This window comes from Aquarana catesbeiana, linkage group LG06, assembly GCF_042186555.1.
Source record: "Aquarana catesbeiana isolate 2022-GZ linkage group LG06, ASM4218655v1, whole genome shotgun sequence".
In the NCBI taxonomy this organism is placed as follows: Eukaryota; Metazoa; Chordata; class Amphibia; order Anura; family Ranidae; genus Aquarana; species Aquarana catesbeiana.
Window position 1 is genome coordinate 391,331,316 of NC_133329.1, and position 25,259 is coordinate 391,356,574.

The 25,259-nt window shown below is 41.2% G+C and overlaps 1 long non-coding RNA gene across 2 annotated transcripts; it reads left to right on the plus strand.

Annotated features, from left to right (window-relative positions):
* The first annotated feature begins 868 nt into the window (after positions 1–868).
* LOC141147185 (uncharacterized) lies at positions 869–24,929 on the plus strand. 2 transcript variants are annotated; one of them, XR_012245030.1, is made up of 3 exons: positions 869–961; positions 13,311–13,406; positions 24,539–24,929. It is a non-coding gene; the product is annotated as an uncharacterized lncRNA (long non-coding RNA). The 2 variants fall into 2 exon arrangements; XR_012245029.1 differs by lacking the exon at positions 869–961 and having other exon boundaries at positions 11,795–13,406.
* The last annotated feature ends 330 nt before the right edge of the window (positions 24,930–25,259 follow it).

A 25,259-nucleotide genomic window follows, 5' to 3' on the forward strand; every position in this document is an offset into this window, starting at 1 on the left:
TCACAGCGTGTCTGTGTGATCTGCCTCCTCTGCTCAAGCTCTAAAGGAACTACAAGTCCCAGCAATCTCTGTCCACATGAGGAACTACAATTCCCAGCATGCACTGTGTAAGTGATGGGGGTTCAGCTCCCAGCCTGGAATAAGATGCTGTGGGACTACATATCCCAGCATGATTTTCTCTATGGAGATATTACAGGTCCAGTGATCTCTACATACCCCAGTCTGCTCCCCGGCCCCTCCCCCTCCTCAGGGGGAATTGCACTTCCCCAGTCCCGATCAGCCCTCCCCCATCCTGGAGGGAGGGGACCCACCACCTGTGGTGGGAGAGGATGGTGGGGTGCAATTACCCCTGAGGAGGGGGAGAGTAGCAGGCTGGGGTATGTAGAGATTGCTGGGACTTGTAGTACATCTATAGAAGAAATCATGCTGGGATATGTAGTCCTGTAACATCCTATTCCAGGCTGGGAGCTGAACCCCCATTACTTACACAGTACATGCTGGGAGTTGTAGTTCCTCATGTGGACAGAGATTGCTGGGAGATGTAGTTCTTCAGAGGTTGAGCAGAGGAGGCAGGTTCCCCGGACACACAGACACACTGTGACCCGGCTGTAGTCCGGACAATGGCTCCTCCCTCCGGAGCTCTGTGTCGGAAATATTTCCTCTTCTCCGCTCTCCTTGCACTGACGCGCTCCCTTCCCCCGCTCGGCTATTTACCTGATCAAGCCGTGACGTCACAAGTGTAACGGCTCCAGCCTCCAGCTCCTGATTGGCTACTCATCCTCTGGTCACGCCCATCCCATGCGCTGATCACGCCCACTCCCACCTGAGCCGTTAGGTCGCTCTCTGCAGCAGTCACGTGTTGCACGTAACGGTCAGAACGAGGCCACGTGACTTGACAGGAGGAGACACGTGAAATCGTCCCTGCAGCTACTGCGCATGTGCGGCTCAGAGACGGCAAAAGGTAAACAAGCCGAGGTGATGATTTCCATGGAAACCATTAGCCCCGTAAATGCCAGAACTGGAGTCAAGCCATCAGACAGTTGCAAATCAGTGGTCATGCTATCAGACAAGTTTTTTTGGTTGGATATTCAACACAGAAAAACTAAATATAACGTAATGTAATATATAAAATAATGATTACACAGAGTTGTCACACATATATCACCCTCTCTAACATTTACAATACGGTAAGATTATACTGTGGATATTTAAAGATACAGTGCCCCAAATACCAACCCATTGGTTACAAAGTGACATTTTTGCAATATTTCAAATTGGGTTAAAAAATCATTTTCCCATTGGACCAATACGTTTACAATGCAGATGTGTCATACACACCCCCCTCTATGATATCTTACAATACGGTATGAATTTACTGTGGAAATTTAAAGATACAGAGCCCCAAATACGAACCCATTGGCTACATAGTGACATTTTTCCAATACTTCTAAATGGGTTCAAAAATAATTCTCCCATTGGACCAATACGATTACAATGCAGATGTGTCATACACACCCCCCTCTATGATATCTTACAATACGGTAAGATTTTACTGTGGAAATTTAAAGATACAGAGCCCCAAATACCAACCCATTGACTACATATTGACATAATTCCAAATTGGTTTAAAACCAATTCTCCCATTGGACCACATAGTGACATTTTTCCAATACTTCTAAATGGGTTAAAAAAAAATTCTTCCATTGGACCAATATGTTTACAATGCAGATGTGTCATACACACCCCCCTCTATGATATCTTACAATACGGTATGAATTTACTGTGGAAATTTAAAGATACAGCGCCCCAAATACCAACCCATTGACTACATAGTAACATTTTTGCAATATTTCAAATTGGGTTCAAAACCAATTCTCCCATTGGACCAATACGTTTACAATGCAGATATAAACACCCAAATATCTGTACACTGGCTATATATATATATATATATATATATATATATATATATATATATATATATATATATAAAGAGTCTAAAGGGTTGCTGCACTTAAAAACTTTCAGTTGCTTTATTTCATGTAGTCACATGGAAAAAATACAAAGCAAGTACAATCTTTCCAGACGTAAACATGACATTAAATGCCTATATAATGCAGATATGGATGGATTACATTTCGGGCTAGTATGCTTGCACCCTTCCTAAGATCCATCAGAGCATATCTAACAGGTTTACTGCAATCAATCAATGTGGAAACAATATGGTTGATTGATTCAATTCATAGTATATTCATCACCTGTGCAGATACGTGTTTTTTACACCATAGACACAAGATCTAACAATTAGCGGCCGATATCCTTATCTCATCATTCTTATTCTCCAAATGTGTTATATGAACCTATGAAAAATACATACATAGATAGAATGAGCATACCCATATACAGACCTCCCTATTTCCAAAACACATTTCTATGTTTTTTTCATTTTTATTATCACTTATAAATCAATACTGTTAAATAAACAAATAAAGATTCAAATCAACACTTGGAGCAATAGTATTTAGAAAATGTATCCAATAATCTTCTCTTTTTCTCAGGGTTATTTCACGGTTACCCCCCCTCCTATTTTTCTCTATTCCCTCCAGGACCATATACTTTAATTGTGATGCATTATGTCCATATTCCACAAAATGTCTGGCTAATGGTAGTTGTGTTAGTTTGTCACGTATTGAATATTTGTGTCTTGCTATCCTGTCTTTTACTTTTTGTGTAGTTTCTCCAACATACACTAAACCGCATGGCCCCTAATGGCATATATGACATATGATGATTGGCAAGTGTAATACCCACGTATAGGGTTATTGAAGCCCCTATGTGGATGTGCAAAAACTTTTCCTTTTATCACGGAGTTGCATTGTATGCATGACAAACACGGATATGATCCAAGATTTTTTTGTCCTAAAAAAGTTGGTTTAATAAATGTGGATGTGGGTTGGTCCGATTTTATTAGTCGGTCCCGTATTGTTCTACCTTTCCTATATGAGGACATGGGGGGATTCCAGAATTCCAGTTTTTAAGTGCAGAAACCCTTTGGACTCTTTTTCTATATATAAGGTCGGTGGGAAGACCTGATTGCTGGCAGTGAATCGTAAGCTGGGTGCGGCTCCTCTACGATTTGAATATATTCTTCCCTTGAGAACGAGCACCGGCTATTTTGTGTGGAATCATCACAAGGATGGCAACGAGTGGCTTATACTCTTTCTCTGAAACTGAGACCTCAAGGATCTTCACAGACACTATGGGATCTAGAGATTTCCTGACCCAGTCATCCCCAATACAACTAATCAAGAAAATGGAGAAGCTTACACAGAGAGCTATTACAATGGAACTACACGAGGTAACACTAGCGGAATACTATAAGATGCAAATGATCCCCAGAGGATTAAGAGTTCGTTTAATTCCAACTTTATTTTCACAAAATATGGACTTCAAAACCAAGTTTGCACAAATTCTAAATAAATGTTCCTTTTATATCATGACATTAACTGTACAATTTTTGCAACAAGAAAGAACTCTTGTACAGCAGGAGATTGTCCAATTAGAAGAACAACTACAACAATGTTCAAATCAAGAGGAACTAATGGAATTTAAGAAAACTAACAAAGATAAATTGGAGAAATTTCATACTAATGTCCAGCTTCGCAAACATACAAAACTTGAGCGGGACCGGGAAGACTACAAAAGTGATCGTGTCTATAACTGGATGGATCCCATATACCATCACCCAAAAGGACATAGGAAAATACAGCGCAAACAATTCGCTAGCTCCATCTCATCTATCACATCTACTGGATCATCAAACAACGCATCCACTACTCCTTTTTTACCAGCAAATATGACCGAACCCGGACCAGGAGGGGCGGCCGGAGAATCAAGAAAAGACGCAACGGGAGGTGTAACTACCAGACGGCAGAACCGACAGAGACACTAGAAGAAAACCTGGTACATAACATTTCCTCCATTATTTTGTCTGAAGCCGAACTTAGTGTATTAAATAAGGGTTTGGGCTTTTGCCTTAAAGAAAGAATGGATGATTTTGTACTTAAGCAGGATTTGTATAGATTTTACAGACAATTAAGATTTAAAGCACATTTATCAGGTGGGTCGATTACCACATATAAGGAATCACTTACATTATCAATTAAAAATATGGGTTTAAAATTGAAAGGCACTAAAGTACCCCCTACATCATGTGCTGCAGTGGAGGTGTATATAGACAAAGTGGAAAATGACATAAAGAAATTCTTGTGTGATAGGAATAAAAGAGATCATATACCCCATAATTTGAATAAAGATGAGATTACAGCATTAAACTCCTTGTCAGCCCGGCGCGATATCACCATCAAACCGGCTGACAAGGGGGGAGCTATTGTGGTAATGGACACCCCCATGTATGAAAATGAAGTGATGAAACATCTTGGTGACACCCTTACATATAGAAAACTTGATTCTAGTCCAGTCTTTAGAGTACAAAAAAGAATCAAAAAAATCCTTATGAATGCGGTTAAGGATAAAATTATTGATGACGAAACTATGACATTTTTGGTGTGTGAATATCCGGTTACACCAGTATTATATATGTTACCAAAAATCCATAAAGACCCAAAAAAAACCCCGGGACATCCCATTGTATCGGGTATGGAATTTGTGACAACCTGTTTAGCACAATATTTGGACAAATGTCTAACACCATTAATGTTAAATATCAAATCGTATATCAAAGACACTACAGATTTCTTGACTAAAATTCAGGATATTAAGTTGTCACCAGATTCCGTCCTGATATCATGGGACGTCTCCAGTCTGTTTACTATCATCCCTCATAGTTTGGGAATAGAGGCATGTCAACGACTGTTAACCCAATCAGGTATCTATAAAACTGAACAGATCTTGTTCCTTCTAGAACTGTTGAGAATTGTCCTTGAGGAAAACTATTTTCTCTTCAAGGATACTCATTTTTTGCAACTAAATGGGGCAGCGATGGGCTCAAATGTTGCACCCCCATATGCAAATGCATTTATGAATATGATAGAAACCTCTTTTATTTATGTGAATTAACTATTTCTCCAACATTGCCATTGTTGGTATAGATTTGTGGACGATATTTTCGCTATATGGGATGACAACATGGAGAGCCTATTTCTGTTCGATAAATATATTAACTATTTAATACCTGGCCTGAAATTTAATATTGAAATTGGTAATAACAGGATTACTTTTCTCGACACTACATTGAAGTTGAGTAACACACAGATTAGTACTGATCTGTATGTGAAACCCACAGATCATAACCAGTTATTACACTTTAACAGCTTTCATCCCCCTAATGTTTTCTATCTCGTCTATTCCAAAAAGTCAAATGCTGAGGGTACAGCGGATCGTGAGTGATCCCCTGTGCGGTGACCAGAGACTCAAAGAAATGAAAAATAAACTCATCAATAAAAGATACCCCCGAACCTTAGTTGATACGGAATCTCTCAATACTGACCATAATGTAACAACCCATAGAGAAACAAAGAGAATTCCCTTTATTATGCAATACCACCCTTTTTCTAAAAACATCTCTAAGATAAGTAAAAAACATTGGAACCTTTTAAGAACTAGTTATCCGATGATACAGGAATTCTGGAATCCCCCCCATGTCCTCATATAGGAAAGGTAGAACAATACGGGACCGACTAACTAATAAAATCGGACCAACCCACATCCACATTTATTAAACCAACTTTTTTAGGACAAAAAAACCTTGGATCATATCCGTGTTTGTCATGCATACAATGCAACTCCATGATAAAAGGAAAAGTTTTTGCACATCCACATAGGGGCTTCAATAACCCTATACGTGGGTATTACACTTGCCAATCATCATATGTCATATATGCCATTAAGTGCCCATGCGGTTTAGTGTATGTTGGAGAAACTACACAAAAAGTAAAAGACAGGATAGCAAGACACAAATATTCAATACGTGACAAATTAACACAACTACCATTAGCCAGACATTTCGTGGAATATGGACATAATGCATCACAATTAAAGTATATGGTCCTGGAGGGAATAGAGAAAAATAGGAGGGGATGGGGTAACCGTGAAATAACCTTGAGGAAAAGAGAAGTTTATTGGATACATTTTCTAAATACTATTGCTCCATATGGTTTAAATGTTGATTTGGATCTTTATTTGTTTATTTAACAGTATTGATTTATAAGTGATAATAAAAATGAAAAAAACATAGAAATGTGTTTCGAAATAGGGAGGTCTGTATATGGGTATGCTCATTCTATCTATGTATGTATTTTTCATAGGTTCATATAACACATTTGGAGAATAAGAATGATGAGATAAGGATATCGGCCGCTAATTGTTAGATCTTGTGTCTATGGTGTAAAAAACACGTATCTGCACAGGTGATGAATATACTATGAATTGAATCAATCAACCATATTGTTTCCACAGGTGATGTATACCACTAATTTGTATTTAAAGGATTGATTGCAGTAAACCTGTTAGATATGCTCTGATGGATCTTAGGAAGGGTGCAAGCATACTAGCCCGAAACGTAATCCATCCATATCTGCATTATATAGGCATTTAATGTCATGATTACGTCTGGAAAGATTGTACTTGCTTTGTAATTTTTCCATGTGACTACATGAAATAAAGCAACCGAAAGTTTTTAAGTGCAGCAACCCTTTGGACTCTTTATATATATCTATATATATCTGGGGTGTTTATATCTGCATTGTAAACGTGTAAGCTCTAACGAGCAGGGCCCTCTGATCCCTCCTGTATTGATTTGTATTGTAAGTGTACTGTCTGCCCCATGTTGTAAAGGGCTGCGCAAACTGTTGGCGCTATATAAATCCTGTATAATAATAATAATAATAATATTGGTCCAATGGGAGAATTGGTTTTGAACCCAATTTGAAATATTGCAAAAATGTCACTATGTAACCAATGGTTTGGTATTTGGGGCTCTGTATCTTTAAATTTCCACAGTAAAATCATACCGCATTGTAAGATATCATAGAGGGGGGTGTGTATGACACATCTGCATTGTAAACGTATTGGTCCAATGGGAGAATTTTTTTTTAACCCATTTAGAAGTATTGGAAAAATATCACTATATAGCCAATGGGTTGATATTTGGGGCTCTGTATCTTTAAATTTCCACAGTAAAATTTTACCGTATTGTAAGATATCATAGAGGGGGGTGTGTATGACACATCTACATTGTAAACGTATTGGTCCAATGGGAGAAATTTTTTTTAACCCAATTTGCAATTATGCAAAAATGTCACTATGTAACCAATTGGTTGATATTTGGGGCTCTGTATCTTTAAATTTCCACAGTAAAATGTAACCGTATTGTAAGATATCATAGAGGGGGGTGTGTATGACACATCTGCATTGTGAACGTATTGGTCCAATGGGAGAATTTTTTTTTAACCCATTTAGAAGTATTGGAAAAATGTCACTATATAGCCAATGGGTTGGTATTTGGGGCTCTGTATCTTTAAATTTCCACAGTAAAATCATACCGTATTGTAAGATATCATAGAGGGGGGTGTGTATGACACATCTGCATTGTAAACGTATTGGTCCAATGGAAGATTTTTTTTTTAACCCATTTAGAAGTATTGGAAAAATGTCACTATATAGCCAATGGGTTGGTATTTGGGGCTCTGTATCTTTAAATTTCCAGAGTAAAATTTTACCGTATTGTAAGATATCATAGAGGGGGGTGTGTATTACACATCTATATTGTAAACGTATTGGTCCAATGGGAGAAATTTTTTTGAACCCATTTGCAATTATGCAAAAATGTCACTATATAGCCAATGGGTTGGTATTTGGGGCTCTGTATCTTTAAATTTCCACAGTAAAATTTAACCATATTGTAAGATATCATAGAGAGGGGTGTGTATGACACATCTGCATTGTAAACGTATTGGTCCAATGGGAGAATTGGTTTTGAACCCAATTTGCAATTATGTCACTATGTAGTCAATGGGTTGGTATTTGGGGCTCTGTATCTTTAAATTGTCACAGTAAAATCTTACCGTATTGTAAGATATCATAGCGGGGGGTGTGTATTACACATCTATATTGTAAACGTATTGGTCCAATGGGAGAAATTTTTTTGAACCCAATTTGCAATTATGCAAAAATCTCACTATATAGCCAATGGGTTGATATTTGGGGCTCTGTATCGTTAAATTTCCACAGTAAAATTTAAGCATATTGTAAGATATCATAGAGGGGGGTGTGTATGACACATCTGCATTGTAAACGTATTGGTCCAATGGAAGAATTTTTTTTTAACCCATTTAGAATTAGTGGAAAAATGTCACTATATAGTCAATAGGTTAGTATTTGGGGCTCTGTATCTTTAAATTTCCACAGTAAAATCATACCATATTGTAAGATATCATAGAGGGGGGTGTTTTTGGCACATCTGCATTGTAAACGTATTGGTCCAATGGGAGAATTGGTTTTGAACCCAATTTGCAATTATGTCACTATATAGTCAATAGGTTAGTATTTGGGGCTCTGTATCTTTAAATTTCCACAGTAAAATCATACCGTATTGTAAGATATCATAGAGGGGGGTGTGTAAGGCACATCTGCATTGTAAACGTATTGGTCCAATGGGAGAATTTTTTTTGAACCCATTTAGAAGTATTGGAAAAATGTCACTATATAGCCAATGGGTTGGTATTTGGGGCTCTGTATCTTTAAATTTCCACAGTAAAATCATACCATATTGTAAGATATCATAGAGGGGGGTGTATGACACATCTGCATTGTAAACGTATTGGTCCAATGGAAGATTTTTTTTTTAACCCATTTAGAAGTATTGGAAAAATGTCACTATATAGCCAATGGGTTGGTATTTGGGGCTCTGTATCTTTAAATTTCCAGAGTAAAATTTTACCGTATTGTAAGATATCATAGCGGGGGGTGTGTATTACACATCTATATTGTAAACGTATTGGTCCAATGGGAGAAATTTTTTTGAACCCAATTTGCAATTATGCAAAAATGTCACTATATAGCCAATGGGTTGGTATTTGGGGCTCTGTATCTTTAAATTTCCACAGTAAAATTTAACCATATTGTAAGATATCATAGAGAGGGGTGTGTATGACACATCTGCATTGTAAACGTATTGGTCCAATGGAAGAATTTTTTTTGAACCCATTTAGAATTAGTGGAAAAATGTCACTATATAGTCAATAGGTTAGTATTTGGGGCTCTGTATCTTTAAATTTCCACAGTAAAATCATACCGTATTGTAAGATATCATAGAGGGGGGTGTGTATGGCACATCTGCATTGTAAACGTATTGTCCAATGGGAGAATTGGTTTTGAACCCAATTTGCAATTATGTCACTATGTAGTCAATGGGTTGGTATTTGGGGCTCTGTATCTTTAAATTTTCACAGTAAAATCTTACCGTATTGTAAGATATCATAGAGGGGGGTGTGTATGACACATCTACATTGTAAACGTATTGGTCCAATGGGAGAATTTTTTTTGAACCCATTTAGAAGTATTGGAAAAATGTCACTATATAGCCAATGGGTTGGTATTTGGGGCTCTGTATCTTTAAATTTCCACAGTAAAATCATACTGTATTGTAAATGTTAGAGAGGGTGATGTAACATATAATATAATGATTATACAGAGCTGTCACATATCCATTATGTTATATTTAGTTTTTGTGTTTAAAATCCAACCAAAAAATACTCGTCTGATAGCATGACCACTGATTTGCAACTGTCTGATGGCTTGACTTCAGTAATGCCAGACACTGGAGTCCCCACCCCCTGCAGGTTCCCAGCCTATCTCCTGCAGGCTGCTGCTTGAGTGGGCAGGATGGGGGTGTAGCCCATGGAAGAGGGAGGAGTTCCTGGAGGTGCATTACTTTCCAGGCCTGAAACTCCCCCTCGTCAGTGTTGTGTTTGGTCAGGGTGAGTAGGAAGCTTTGTTCAGCTCCTCCTCCCTGAGTCCTGACCTCTGACCCCCCCTCCCTCCAGATCATACTGTCACTGAACTCCAGGCTTTGGATGGAGTAGTACATCTGCTGGGGAGGGGAACAAAGTCACAAAACTTTAGGATTTTGGAGAGAGGTGAATATGAAGCCAGCCTAGAAGTGCAGAGAGTTGTCACTGCAGTGCTGAGCAAGAAGCCATTGAAGACATCTCTATGTCTCTCCATGTGCCAGGAATCTCTGTCCAGCCATTTCTATATACCATCCCTCAGATCCCTGTATACTTCACACAACAAACATTCCTCATCACATTTCTATATCCCATCCCTAAGATCCCTGTATACTTCACATAACAAACATTCCTCATCACATTTCTATATACCATCCCTAAGATCCCTGTATACTTCACACAACAAACATTCCTCATCACATTTCTATATACCATCCCTCAGATCCCTGTATACTTCACACAACAAACATTCCTCATCACATTTCTATATACCATCCCTCAGGTCCCTGTATACTTCACATAACAAACATTCCTCATCACATTTCTATATACCATCCCTCAGATCCCTGTATACTTCACATAACAAACATTCCTCATCACATTTCCTTGTATTTCGCACATAGGGGAACCCGTTCACTTGAATGGGCCGCCATATATGTGACAAACACATTATAGAAGCTTTAGAAACTTTTAAGGCATGCAGCTTTTCCACAAGACAGAACACACGTCTGATCATCGCATTTGGGGCGCCATTAACAATTATTGGGCACCTCAAGTTCTTTGCGCCATGTATGTAATCTGTTACCGTCCCATGATCATATATGTAATTTGTGACTGTCCCGTGTGTCATGTATGTAATCTGTGACTGCCCCTTGTGTCATGTATGTAATCTGAGACCATCTCGTGATCATGTATGTCATTTGTGACTGTCCCGTGTGTCATGTATGTAATCTGTGACTGCCCCTTGTGTCATGTATGTAATCTGAGACCATCTCGTGATCATGTATGTCATTTGTGACTGTCCCGTGTGTCATGTATGTAATCTGTGACTGTCCCTTGTGTCATGTATGTAATCTGTGACCATCTCGTGATCATGTATGTAATCTGTGACCGTCCCTTGTGTCATGCATGTAATCTGTGACTGTCCTTTGTGTCATGTATGTAATCTATGACTGTCCGTTGTGTCTTGTATGCAATCTCTGACCATCCCATGTGTCATGTATGTAATCTATGACTGTCCCGTGTGTCATGTATGTAATATGTGACTGTCCCTTGTGTCATGTATGTAATCAATGACTGTCCCGTGTGTCATGTATGTAATCTATGACTGTCCCGTGTGTCATGTATGTAATCTATGACTATCCCTTGTGTCTTGTATGCAATCTCTGACCATCCCGTGTGTCATGTATGTAATCTATGACTGTCCTGTGTGTCATGTATGTAATTTGTGACTGTCCCTTGTGTCATGTATGTAATCTATGACTGTCCCTTGTGTCTTGTATGCAATCTCTGACCATCCCGTGTGTCATGTATGTAATCTTTGACTGTCCCTTGTGTCATGTATGTAATCTGTGACTGTCCCTTGTGTCATGTATGTAATCTCTGACCGTCCCTTGTGTCATGTATGCAATCTATGACTCTCCCGTGTGTCATGTATGTAATCTGTGACTGTCCCGTGTGTCATAGATGTAATCTATGACACTCCCGTGTGTCATGTATGTAATCTGTGACTGTCCTATGTGTCATATATATAAAATCTATGATCGTCCCGTGTGTCATGTATGTAATCTCTAACTCTTGTATCATGTATGTAATCTCTGACTGTCCCAAGGGTTTCCCCTGGGGGGGTATTGCTCTCCTCTGATCATACAGAATGGAATCAGGGGGGCCCCAGCTAAACCCCCCTAAAATGTCTGATAGATCCCCCATCAGGGGGCGCTCTGGGCTCCTCCGGGGACAAAGTTCCCCCTTTGGTGTCATAATGAGTGGCGGCAGAATCGCCTCTTGAAGCGCACATGTGACTTTCCCTGACAATGGCGCGGTCATGTGACGCCGTACACAAATCTCATTTCTATCATTTTATCCCACAAATAGCGCTTTTTATTGGTGGGATTTCATCACCTCGCTGCTTTTTTACATTTTTTGCGCCATAAACAGGAAAAAAACTACAGTTTTGAAAAAAAAAATTATATCTTTTTACTTCCCGCTATAAAACATTTCCAATAATTGTTTTTTTTTTTTTAAATCAAATTTCTTCATCAATTTAAGCGAAATGTTTTTGGTAAAAATATCCCAATAAGGCCTCTTTCACACGGGGGGGGCATCGGCGGTAAAGCGGCGCTTTACCGTGGGTATTCGGCCGCTAGTGGGGCGATTTTACCCCCCGCTAGCGGCCGAGAAAGGCAGAGGCGCTTTGCCGGTGGAATAGCCGCGCTGTCCCATTGATTTCAATGGGAAGAAGCGGTGAAGGAGCGGTGTATACAACGCTCCTCCACCGCTCCGAAGATGCAGCTAGCAGGACTTTTTTTCCCGGCCTGCTAGCGCACCGCTCCCTCGGGGCTTTCACACTGGAGAGACAGCAGCGCCTGTTTTGGGTCGGTTTGCAGGCGCTATTTTTAGCGCAATAGCGCCTGCAAACCGCCCCAGTGTGAAAGGGGCCTAAGTGTAAATTGATTGGTTTATAGAAACGTTATCACATCTACAAACTATGCGATATATACTGGATTTTATATTTGTTTATTCATACTAGTAATGGCGGCAATCAGCGACTTCTAGCGGGACTGCAATATTGCGGCGGACAATCTGACACTGACTGACACATTGTGGGAACCAGTGACACCAATACAGTGATCACTACTAATATTATATGCCCAACTGCTGGCCCACGCAACCCTCTGATGTGACCCGCCACCTCCTGCTCTGGGGTGGCCGGTCAGCAAGCCCAGATCACGGGTTCTCCGACCCGCCATCCCCGAGAATCGTGTGAATGGAGCCGTCGCTAGAGTAAGCATGCGGCTGCAGTAGAGAGCAGAGCCAATGAGTCCTGTATAGTGCCGGCTCCTGTCACAGGCGGAGTGATACCAAATGTACTCTGCCTGGGACACCAGCCGCCAGCGATACCCACCAGGAGTACCCAGCAGCAATAACCGCTAGCAGTAACTGCTAACAGTACCCACCAGTAGTACCAGCAAAACCCACCAGCACCCGCCAACAGTACCCACCAGCAGTATCCACAATACCCGCCAGAAGTACCAGCAAAACCGACCATCTGTATTCATCCAGGGGGACAGCCAGCAGCAGCCGCCAGCCATACCCGCCTGGGGGACAGCAACCGCCAACGATACCTGCAGGAATCCTGAGGAAGAAGTGAAGATTGAGGTCAGTTTTTAATAAAAAATCAAACAGCAATGGGGATATCTGCACTCTGCACTCGCTACACTGGGCTGCTTTCACATTGATCTGCAGGTGCGGTGCAATGTACCTGTACTGATCCATAGACTTCTATTATTACCTGTACTGACCCATAGACTTCTGTTATTACCTGTACTGACCCATAGACTTCTGTTATTACCTGTACTGAGCCATAGACTTCTATTATTACCTGTACTGACCCATAGACTTCTGTTATTACCTGTACTGACCCATAGACTTCTATTATTACCTGTACTGAGCCATAGACTTCTGTTATTACCTGTACTGACCCATAGACTTCTTTTATTACCTGTACCGAGCCATAGACTTCTATTATTACCTGTACTGAGCCATAGACTTCTGTTATTACCTGTACTGACCCATAGACTTCTGTTATTACCTGTACTGAGCCATAGACTTCTGTTATTACCTGTGAGCCACAGACTTCTGTTATTACCTGTACTGACCCATAGACTTTTATTATTACCTGTACTGACCCACAGACTTCTGTTATTACCTGTACTGACCCATAGACTTCTATTATTACCTGTACTGACCCATAGACTTCTGTTATTACCTGTACTGAGCCATAGACTTCTGTTATTACCTGTACTGACCCATAGACTTCTGTTATTACCTGTACTGAGCCATAGACTTCTATTATTACCTGTACCGAGCCATAGACTTCTATTATTACCTGTACTGAGCCATAGACTTCTGTTATTACCTGTGAGCCACAGACTTCTGTTATTACCTGTACTGACCCATAGACTTCTATTATTACCTGTACTGACCCACAGACTTCTGTTATTACCTGTACTGACCCATAGACTTCTATTATTACCTGTACTGAGCCATAGACTTCTGTTATTACCTGTACTGACCCATAGACTTCTGTTATTACCTGTACTGATCCATAGACTTCTATTATTACCTGTACTGACCCATAGACTTCTGTTATTACCTGTACTGAGCCATAGACTTCTGTTATTACCTGTACTGACCCATAGACTTCTGTTATTACCTGTACTGACCCATAGACTTCTATTATTACCTGTACTGACCCATAGACTTCTATTATTACCTGTACTGACCCATAGACTTCTGTAATTACCCGTACTGACCCATAGACTTCTGTTATTACCTGTACTGACCCATAGACTTCTGTTATTACCTGTACTGACCCATAGGCTTCTGTTATTACCTGTACTGACCCATAGACTTCTGTTATTACCTGAACTGATCCATAGACTTCTGTTATTACCTGTACTGACCCATAGGCTTCTGTTATTACCCGTACTGAGCCATAGACTTGTGTTATTACCCGTACTGAGCCATAGACTTCTGTTATTACCCGTACTGAGCCATAGACTTCTATTATTACCCGTACTGAGCCATAGACTTCTATTATTACCCGTACTGAGCCATAGACTTCTGTTATTACCTGTGGGTTTGGTGTGCTTTCAGAAAGTGCATCACACCTGCAGGATATAATAGAATTCTATGGCAAAGTGCAGCTAACCCACAGGAAAGCCACAGGCGCACTGCGCTGAACCCACGGTGCAGGTAAACTGTAGCGCATCAGTGTGAAAGCAGCCTTAGCACTCAATCATACAATCGGTCCCTGCTTTGCAGGGAACCGAAATCCCGCACATCCCCCACTGACAGGACAGAGCTCTGCCTTGTTTACATAGGCAGAGCTCTGTTCTGTGTCTCTCCTCGCTAATCAGCAGGTGTCGGAGGACATACATTGGCTGGAGGACATGCTTACTTAACTCCTCTATGCAGTTGGTTTTGCACAGAGCAGCCCGGATCCTCCTCTTCTCAGGTCCCTCATCGGTGCTCCTGGCCCCTTCCTCCTGTTGAGTGCCCACACAGCAAGCAGCTTGCTATGGGGGCACCTGAGCCGAGTCACCAGGGCCGCTGTTAGAAATCATGGGGCCTCCGCACAGCCTACCTGATGGGGCCTCTTTCAACCACACCCTTGACCCCACCCCTGACCTCGGCTCAAAACAAAATGCAGGTTTGTTGCCATTTACATATATGTGTGTGTTTGCAATTGCACAAAGGAGTGGGGGCAGTTTAAATTGTATTTTTTTTTTTTTAAATAAAAAAATCTTACACTGTATCTTTTACATTTTTTTTTCTTTGTTCTTTCCTTTCACAAGGGATGTACAACATCCCTTGTGATAGTATAGGCCATGACAGGTCCTGTTTATGGAGATATCTGGGGTCTTTTAGACCCTCTTATCTGTCCTCTGGCCTCCAAAGCACCTGATCAAACCAAGATCAGTCTGATCAGATGCTTGTTCAGGCCGGTAATGGATTGTTTACATGATAACAAAACCGGAAGTGATACAATTCTCGCCACTCCTGGTTTGTGACGTCACACAGTGGGAGGAACGACATCCACCCCTCTCACTGTGTCTAAGGAACTGGATGCTACTGGTCCCATCTTAAAGGTGGTGGTTGAGGGACCCTCTTCCACTGCCTGGAAAAATAATCCAGCGGCTTCTTAGCCACTAGGATTACTTTTAGTTTGTGCAGAATTGCTGGGGCTAAAAAATTATATCATTGCTGCAGTGATGACCGAGATATCACCCTTCCAATCCAGAGACGTACTGGTACATCGCTGGACGGGAAGAGGTTAAAGTGGCTTTGTTTGGAGGGCAGTAAAAATGCAGCTCTGCTGCACATCTTTACTGCTTCACCCAAATGAAGTGTAAAGTAGCAGCATCTCACCGTCTTATGATCATCAGCATTACAGTAATCACACAGACAGCACAGTAAGCAGGTGCCTTATCATGGCTCTATCATGGCCCTATCATGGCTCTATCATATCCCTATCATGGTCCTATCATGGTCCTATTATGGCCCTATCATGGCTCTATCATGCCTCTATTATGGCTCAAACATATCCCTATCATGGTCCTATCATGGCCCTATCATATCCCTATTATGGCCCTATCATGGCCTTATCATAGTTCTATCATATCCCTATCATGGCCCTACCATAGCTCTATCATATCCCTATCATGCCTGTATCATGGCCCTATCATGGCCTTATCATATCCCTACCATGGCTTTACCATGGTTCTACCATGGCCCTATTATATCCCTATAATGCCTCTATCGTGCCTCTACCATGGCCCCACCATGGCCCTACCATGGCTTTATCATATCTCTATCATATCCCTATCATGCCTATATCATGCCTCTATCATGGCTATATCATTCCTCTATCATGGCTCTATCATATCCCTATCATGGCTATATCATGCCTCTATCATGGCTATATCATGCCTCTATCATGGCCCTATCATGGCTCTATCATGCCTCTATCATGGCTATATCATGCCTCCTATCATGGCCCTATCATATCCCTATCATGGCTATATCATGCCTCTATCATGGGTATATCATGGTTTTATCATGGTCCTATCATATCCCTATTAAGCCCTATCATGGCCTTATCATAGCCCTATCATAGCTCTATAATATCTCTATCATGGCTCTATCATAGCTCTATAATTTCTCTATCATATCCCTATCATATCCCTATCATGGCCCTACCATGGTTTTATCATAGCTCTATCATACCCCTACCATGGCCCTATCATAGCTCTATAATATCTCTATCATATCCCTATCATGGCTCTATCATAGCTCTATAATATCTCTATCATATCCCTATCATGGCCCGACCATGGTTTTATCATAGCTCTATCATATCCCTATCATGGCTCTATCATAGCTCTATACTATCTCTATCATATCCCTATCATGGCTCTATCATAGCTCTATCATATCTCTATCATATCCCTATCATGGCTCTATCATAGCTCTATCATATCTCTATCATATCCCTATCATGGCTCTATCATATCTCTATCATATCCCTATCATATCCCTATCATGGCCCTACCATGGTTTTATCATAGCTCTATCATACCCCTACCATGGCCCTATCATAGCTCTATAATATCTCTATCATATCCCTATCATGGCTCTATCATAGCTCTATAATATCTCTATCATATCCCTATCATGGCCCTACCATGGTTTTATCATAGCTCTATCATATCCCTATCATGGCTCTATCATAGCTCTATACTATCTCTATCATATCCCTATCATGGCTCTATCATAGCTCTATACTATCTCTATCATATCCCTATCATGGCTCTATCATAGCTCTATACTATTTCTATCATATCCTTATCATGGCTCTATCATAGCTCTATAATATCTCTATCATATCCCTATCATGGCTCTATCATGGCTCTGCTTTTGAATGAACGAAAGACTATTTGAATTTAAAAAAAAAAAAATTCTAAAACGAAATTCGAAAGAACGAAAAACATTTGGATAATTTTGTTTTTCGTATTTTCTAACATAATTAAATTATTAACCATTATTATAGTTTTTATTATTATTATTTTAATTATAACTATTATTATAGGTTATTATTATTTATTAACTATTAAGTTATAGGTATTGGAATTTCCTTTCAAATTTGGCAAACCGAACGTAACGAATTTATCTGAAATAACGAATGTCGCAATAATCACACAGACAGCACAGTAAGCAGGTGCTCTATCATGGCTCTATCATGGCTCTATCATTGCCCTATCATGGCTCTATCATGGCTCTATCATATCCCTATCATGGTCCTATTATGGCCCTATCATGCCTCTATTATGGCTATATCATGCCTCTATCATGGCCCTATCATATCCCTATCATGGCCCTACCATGGTTTTATCATGGCTATATCATATCCCTATCATGGTCCTATCATGGCCCTATCCTATCCCTATTATGGCCCTATCATGGCCTTATCATAGCTCTATCATATCCCTATCATGGCCCTACCATAGCTCTATCATATCCCTATCATGCTTCTACCATGGCCCTATCATGGCCTTATCATAGCTTTATCATATCCCTATCATGGCCCTATTATATCCCTATCATGCCTCTATCATGCCTCTACCATGGCCCTACCATGGCTCTATCATATCTCTGTCATATCCCTATCATGGCTATATCATGCCTATATCATGGCTATATCATGCCTCTATCATGGCTATATCATATCCCTATCATGGCTATATCATATCCCTATCATGGCTATATCATGCCTCTATCATGGCTATATCATGGCTATATTAATGCCTATATCATGCCTCTATCATGGCCCTATCATGGCTCCATCATATCCCTATCATGGCTATATCATGCCTCTATTATGGCTATATCATGGCCTTATCATGGCTCTATCATATCCCTATCATGGCCCTACCATGGTTTTATCATGGCCCTATCATATCCCTATTATGGCCCTATCATGGCCTTATCATGGCCTTATCATGGCCCTATCATAGCTCTATAATATCTCTATCATATCCCTATCATGGCCCTATCATAGCTCTATAATATCCCTATCATGGCCTTACCATGGCCCTATCATGGCTCTATCATATCCCTATCATGGCTATATCATAGCTCTATAATATCTCTATCATATCCCTATCATGGCTCTATCATAGCTCTATAATATCCCTATCATATCCCTATCATGGCCCTACCATGGCTCTATTATGGCTATATCATGGCAGTGGCGTAGCGTGGGTTGTCAGCACCCGGGGCAAGGCAAGTAATTTGCGCCCCCCCCCCCCCCTAACCTGTGGACTTCCTATCCCTGAGTCCCTTCAAATACAATAGTACTGACCTACCTGATTCCTATACTGACCACTACACTACATTGTCCACTACACTGAGAACTACACTGTCCACTACACTACATTGTCCACTACACTGACCACTATACTATACTGTCCACTATACTACACTGACCACTATACTGACCACTATACTATACTGTCCACTATACTACACTGACCACTATACTGTCCACTACACTGACCACTACACTGTCCACTATACTACACTGTCCACTATACTACACTACACTGTCCACTATACTGCACTACACTGTCCACTATACTACACTATACTGACCACCATACTACACTGACCACTATACTACACTACACTGACCACTATACTACACTGTCCACTATACTACACTACACTGACCACTATACTACACTACACTGTCCTCCATACTATACTGACCACCATACTACACTGTCCACTATACTACATTAAACTGTCCACTATACACTGACCACTATACTACACTGACCACTATACTACACTATACTGACCACCATACTACACTGTCCACTATACTACACTGTCCACTATACTACATTACACTGACCACCATACAACACTACACTGTCCACTATACTACACTACACTGTCCACTATACTACACTACACTGTCCACTATACTATACTGTCCACTACACTACACTGACCTCTATACTAAACTACACTATACTGACCACTATACTAACCACTATACTATACTACACTAACCACTATACTACACTATACTGACCATCATACTACACTGTCCACTATACTACACAACACTATACTGACCACCATACTACACTACACTGTCCACTATACTACACTGTCCACTATACTGACCACCATACTACACTACACTGACCACTACACTGTCCATTATACTATACTGACCACTATACTACACTACACTGACCACCACACTATACTACACTGTCCACTACACTATACTGACCACTATACTGTCCACTACACTAACCACCATACTGACCACTATACTACACTACACTGACCTCCATACTAAACTACACTATACTGACCACTATGCTAACTACTATACTACACTAACCACTATACTGTACTATACTGACCACCATAATACACTGTCCACTATACTACACTACACTGACTACTACACTATACTGTCCACTACACTGCCCCCCATACTGACCACTACACTACACTGACCTCCATACTAAACTACACTATACTAATCACTATACTATACTGACCACTATACTGACCACTATACTACACTACACTGTCCACTATACTGACCACTATACTACACTACACTGTCCACTATACTGACCACTATACTACACTATACTGTCCACTATACTGACCACTATACTACACTACACTGTCCACTATACTGACCACTATACTACACTATACTGTCCTGCCTACAGTCTCTCTCTCTCACCCCGCCGCCCCCCCGGCCAGTAACAAGACTCTCACGAGGGAGTCTCACTCACCTCTTATCCTGGCCTGCATCAGTCCGGATGAGGAGGAGAAGACAGCGGCGGCTCACGTTGTTTCTTCTCTCCCCTGCGCTCTGCCTGCTGCCATGTTCAGTGTCCAGCGCACTGTGATTGGGCGTATGGGGGGTCATGTGCGGAGGCGGGACTTCAGGAGCGATCGAGGACAGGCCAGCCCTACGCCTCACATGACCCCCATACGCCCAATCACAGGGCGCCGGACACTTAACATGGCGGCCGGAGCGCAGGGTACACAGGAATTTGAAATTAGGAGGAGGCAGCCAGTGGCACATACTGGCGCCCCCCTAAATGTCGCGCCCGGGGCCACGGCACCCCCTGCACCCCCCACGCTACGCCACTGTATCATGGCCTTATCATGGCTCTATCATATCCCTATCATGGCCCTACCATGGTTTTATCATGGCCCTATCATATCCCTATTATGGCCCTATCATGGCCTTATCATGGCCCTATCATGGCCCTATCATAGCTCTATAATATCTCTATCATATCCCTATCATGGCCCTATCATGGCTCTATAATATCTCTATCATATCCCTATCATGGCTCTATCATATCCCTATCATGGCTCTATCATATCCCTATTATGGCCCTATCATGGCCTTATCATGGCCCTATCATAGCTCTATCATATCTCTATCATATCCCTATCATGGCCCTATCATATCCCTATTATGGCCCTATCATGGCCTTATCATGGCCCTATCATAGCTCTATAATATCTCTATCATATCCCTATCATGGCTCTATCATGGCTCTGCTTTTGAATGAACGAAAGACTATTTGAATTTAAAAAAAAAAAAAATTTCTAAAACGAAATTCGAAAGAACGAAAAACATTTGGATAATTTTGTTTTTCGTATTTTCTAACATAATTAAATTATTAACCATTATTATAGTTTTTATTATTATTATTTATAAACTATTAAATTATAGGTATTGGAATTTCCTTCCAAATTTGGCAAACTGAACGTAACGAATTTTTCTGAAATAACGAATGCCGCATCTAAATGAAATGATCTGATAAACGAAAAAAAAAAAAAAAAATTAAACGAGCACTTACTGTGCTGCCTGTGTGATTTATTATAATATTGATACCCTGCTGTGCTGGGAGTTCTATAAAAGGACACAGTGAGGGTTCAATGCTCTATTATTCACTCGCTGTGTCCAGTGCAGCTACGCTCTCCTTCTGATGTTCCCTGGCAGCCTTTTACGTCACGTAAGGGAATTTAACAAGACTCGTGGCCACTCATTAAAATTAGAAGAAAAGCAGTTTTACTGCATAGAGGGTTCTTTACTGTAAGAGCGGCAAGGATGTGGAATCCCCTTCCACAGGCGGTGGTCTCAGCGGGGAGCATCGATAATTTAAAAAAAACTATTAGATAAGCACCTGAACGACCGCAACATACAGGGATATACAATGTAATACTGACATATAATCACACACATAGGTTGGCCTTGATGGACTTGTGTCTTTTTTTAACCTCACCTACTATGTAACTATGTTTTTTGAGAAGTGCAGCTCCTTACGTTTATCTATTTATGATTGTGTACATTTCACTTTGAGCTGCAGCTGTAGTTGTTGGTTTGGAAACAGCGCAGTTTTTTTCTTTTACATACTACAGGAGACGGTCAGAGACTGCAGACATTATACAGGAGATGGTCAGAGACTGCAGACATTATACAGGAGATGGTCAGAGACTGCAGATATGATACAGGAGATGGTCAGAGACAGCAGACATGATACAGGAGATGGTCAGAGACTGCAGACATAGTACAGGTTATGGTCAGAGACTGCAGACATATTATAGGAGATGGTCAGAGACTGCAGACATGATACAGGAGATGGTCAGAGAATTTGGGCATTTAATGTCCAATTGAACTTTCAGTTAAAATCAGCTAAATGCATTTCAGGTGCATCAAAATAAAAGATCCCCCTCCTTCCCTCCATCCTTTCTTTCCCCCTCTCCTCCCCCTTCTTCCCTACTTGTCATCTTCCATCCCTTATTTTCCTTTTCCTAGTCCTTTCTCCCCCCCCCTCCCCTCACTCCCTTTCACTTAAATTATTTTTTATAGTAGATTTATATTTCACTTAGGATATTTTCATTTATTCATTTTTGCACTACTCCTTTGGCTAGATTCCAGGCGAACAATTTTTTCGGGCCCTATTTGGCGTCTCCCTATGTGCACTACCCAGTGACGGTTTTTCTTGACATTGAGTCGCAGGCAAAAGATCCTCATATGGGTGAGCGATTGGTGATGGGCGTGGTAGTCGACAGCCGACTCTACCGTGCCATTATTATTTTTATTTCCTATTTTTTTTTTTGTATTGTATTCTAAGTCAATGTAATGTTTTTAATTTTCTTTCGTTCTATGCAGTGTTACATCTAATTGTTCTTTAAAACATCCCTTGATGAGCCCAGAGTGGCGAAACATGTCGGGACAATCACTCCAATGATATTGCCGAGTGATTCAATGTTGTCATCTGCTTTGAATTCTAGATGTTTCCTTGTACATGTGCACATAACTTATACAGTGGAACCTTGGATTAGGAGCATAATCCGTTCCAGGAGAATGCTCGTGTTCCAAAGTACTCGCATATCAAAGCGAGTTTTCCCATGGAAGTCAACGGAAACGAAAATAATTCATTCCGCATTGACTTCAATGGGATGCAATACCGCATGCGGGCAGAGGCGGGGGGGGGGGAGGCTGGAGAGCCTCTGAAACGGCCGAAAAGGCCCGAGAACAGTTCGGCTGACCTCGGCAAACCTCGGAAAGACTTCCTACCCGAGATTTGCCGAGGTCAGCCGTGCTGTACTCGGGGCCTTTCCGTGCATTTCCGGACGTTCGGCTCTGCTTGGCTCCGGCGCCCCCCCCCACCTCAGGCCAAAAGCGGTACTGCCCACCGCTTTGGCCTGAATTGTGCTCGTTTTGCGAGACAACACTCATAAACCGAGTTACGTTTTTTTAAAATACAGTGCTTGTATTGCGAAACGCTCGTTAACCGCTTTACTCGCAATCCGAGGTTCCACTGTACCAAAAAAAAACTTTTAACTTTGTCTTGTATGTAGCAATAAAAATCTTGTCATTTTTTTTATACATATTGCGGAGTATTGAAATGACTTCTTCTTGTTTTGCCGGCACCCTCAAAAATTTCCCTTGTCTACACTTATCTACAGGGATGTTGGTGCCATTTCCTTGTCATTGTCACCTACCCACATTGCTACTTCCCAAAAGATGCGCAAAGTTTTACAGTTGTGTTTCTTTTTCTTTTTTTTTATAAAGCAGCCACAGCCTGAGTAGAAAATCCTGTCCTCTGCCAGCATGCTGCAGAGTGGCACCCTTGCTGTGGTCTTCAGAGGCTCAACACAACCCCTATAAGCCTCTCAATTGAAAAGCTCCTGCTCCCTGCTGATTGGAGAGCTCCTGGTCTGACTCAGGGGGGGGGGGTGGGTGGGCATGTGCAGAGAGGCAGCTGCTTCCGCATACAGAGAGCATGGGTGCTACTCTGCAGCATGCTGGCAGGGGACTGGCTTTTCTACTCAGGCTGTGCACACCTTTTGCTTTTATGAACCTGACATGTATTTAGCAGATTTAAACTAAAAGTTCAATTGGCCTTTAACTGCTGGAAGTCAGTCTAGGCAAGAACATACAAACACAGTTGGCAGGGGCCCAGGGGCTGCACATTGAACTGCCAAAGGGCCACCAGTTGGGCACCAGGGGGTTAGAACCTCTGTCAAAATTGCTATTGGTGTTTGTGTCCCCATTGGGAACATTCACCCTGATTTCCTGTCCCAGTGAATGCACAGGAAATTACGTTTTCTGATTGGAAGAAATCTCTTTCTGAATACCTGATCTTTTGTTTCTCTTCCAGTTATTGAAGGACGCTTCCCTGAATGCAGATGATGGTTGTTTTCTTCAGCAGCCTTCAGGCTTTTCCAAAGACCTCCAAACTCCTGGCCCATCTCCATGGAGCCTCTTTCCGCTTATAACCTCAGTACGAGGCTCGGCCTGCACACATCCAGCCAATGGCAGAAGAGGGAGGCCAAGGAAAGAATCCTTATCACCGCAGTGCAGCGTCACTGCTAGGAAATAAAGAAGACCCCTGTGCCTGAGACTGTACTGGTCTAAATACCACCAATCGTGCAACTTTGTCCATAGGCAGTGTCATCGGTCTGGAAACTCTGATGCAGCCGGCTATGTTGGGGCCTCGAAAAAAAATGTTGGTTTCCTCCTTCGACCTATTAAAATATATCTGAACTGTTCACTTGTGGTGTGTGGAGCATCTACCACAGATCTCTAGCCAGCAAAGGGGACCTTATTCAATTCTGTTTGTAACATATTAACCACTTGCTGCCTGCTGGGGCAATTTTTTTTACTTTTTCACTTAGAACCCCCAAGTATTAGTGCCTTGAAAAAGTATTCATACCCCTTGACATTTTCCACATTTTGTCATGTTACAACCAGAAATGTATTGGGATTTTATGTGATAGACCAACACAAAGTGGCACATAATTGTGAAGTGGAAGGAAAATGATAAATGGTTTTCAACATTTTTCACAATAAAATATGTGAAAAGTGTGGGGGGCATTTGT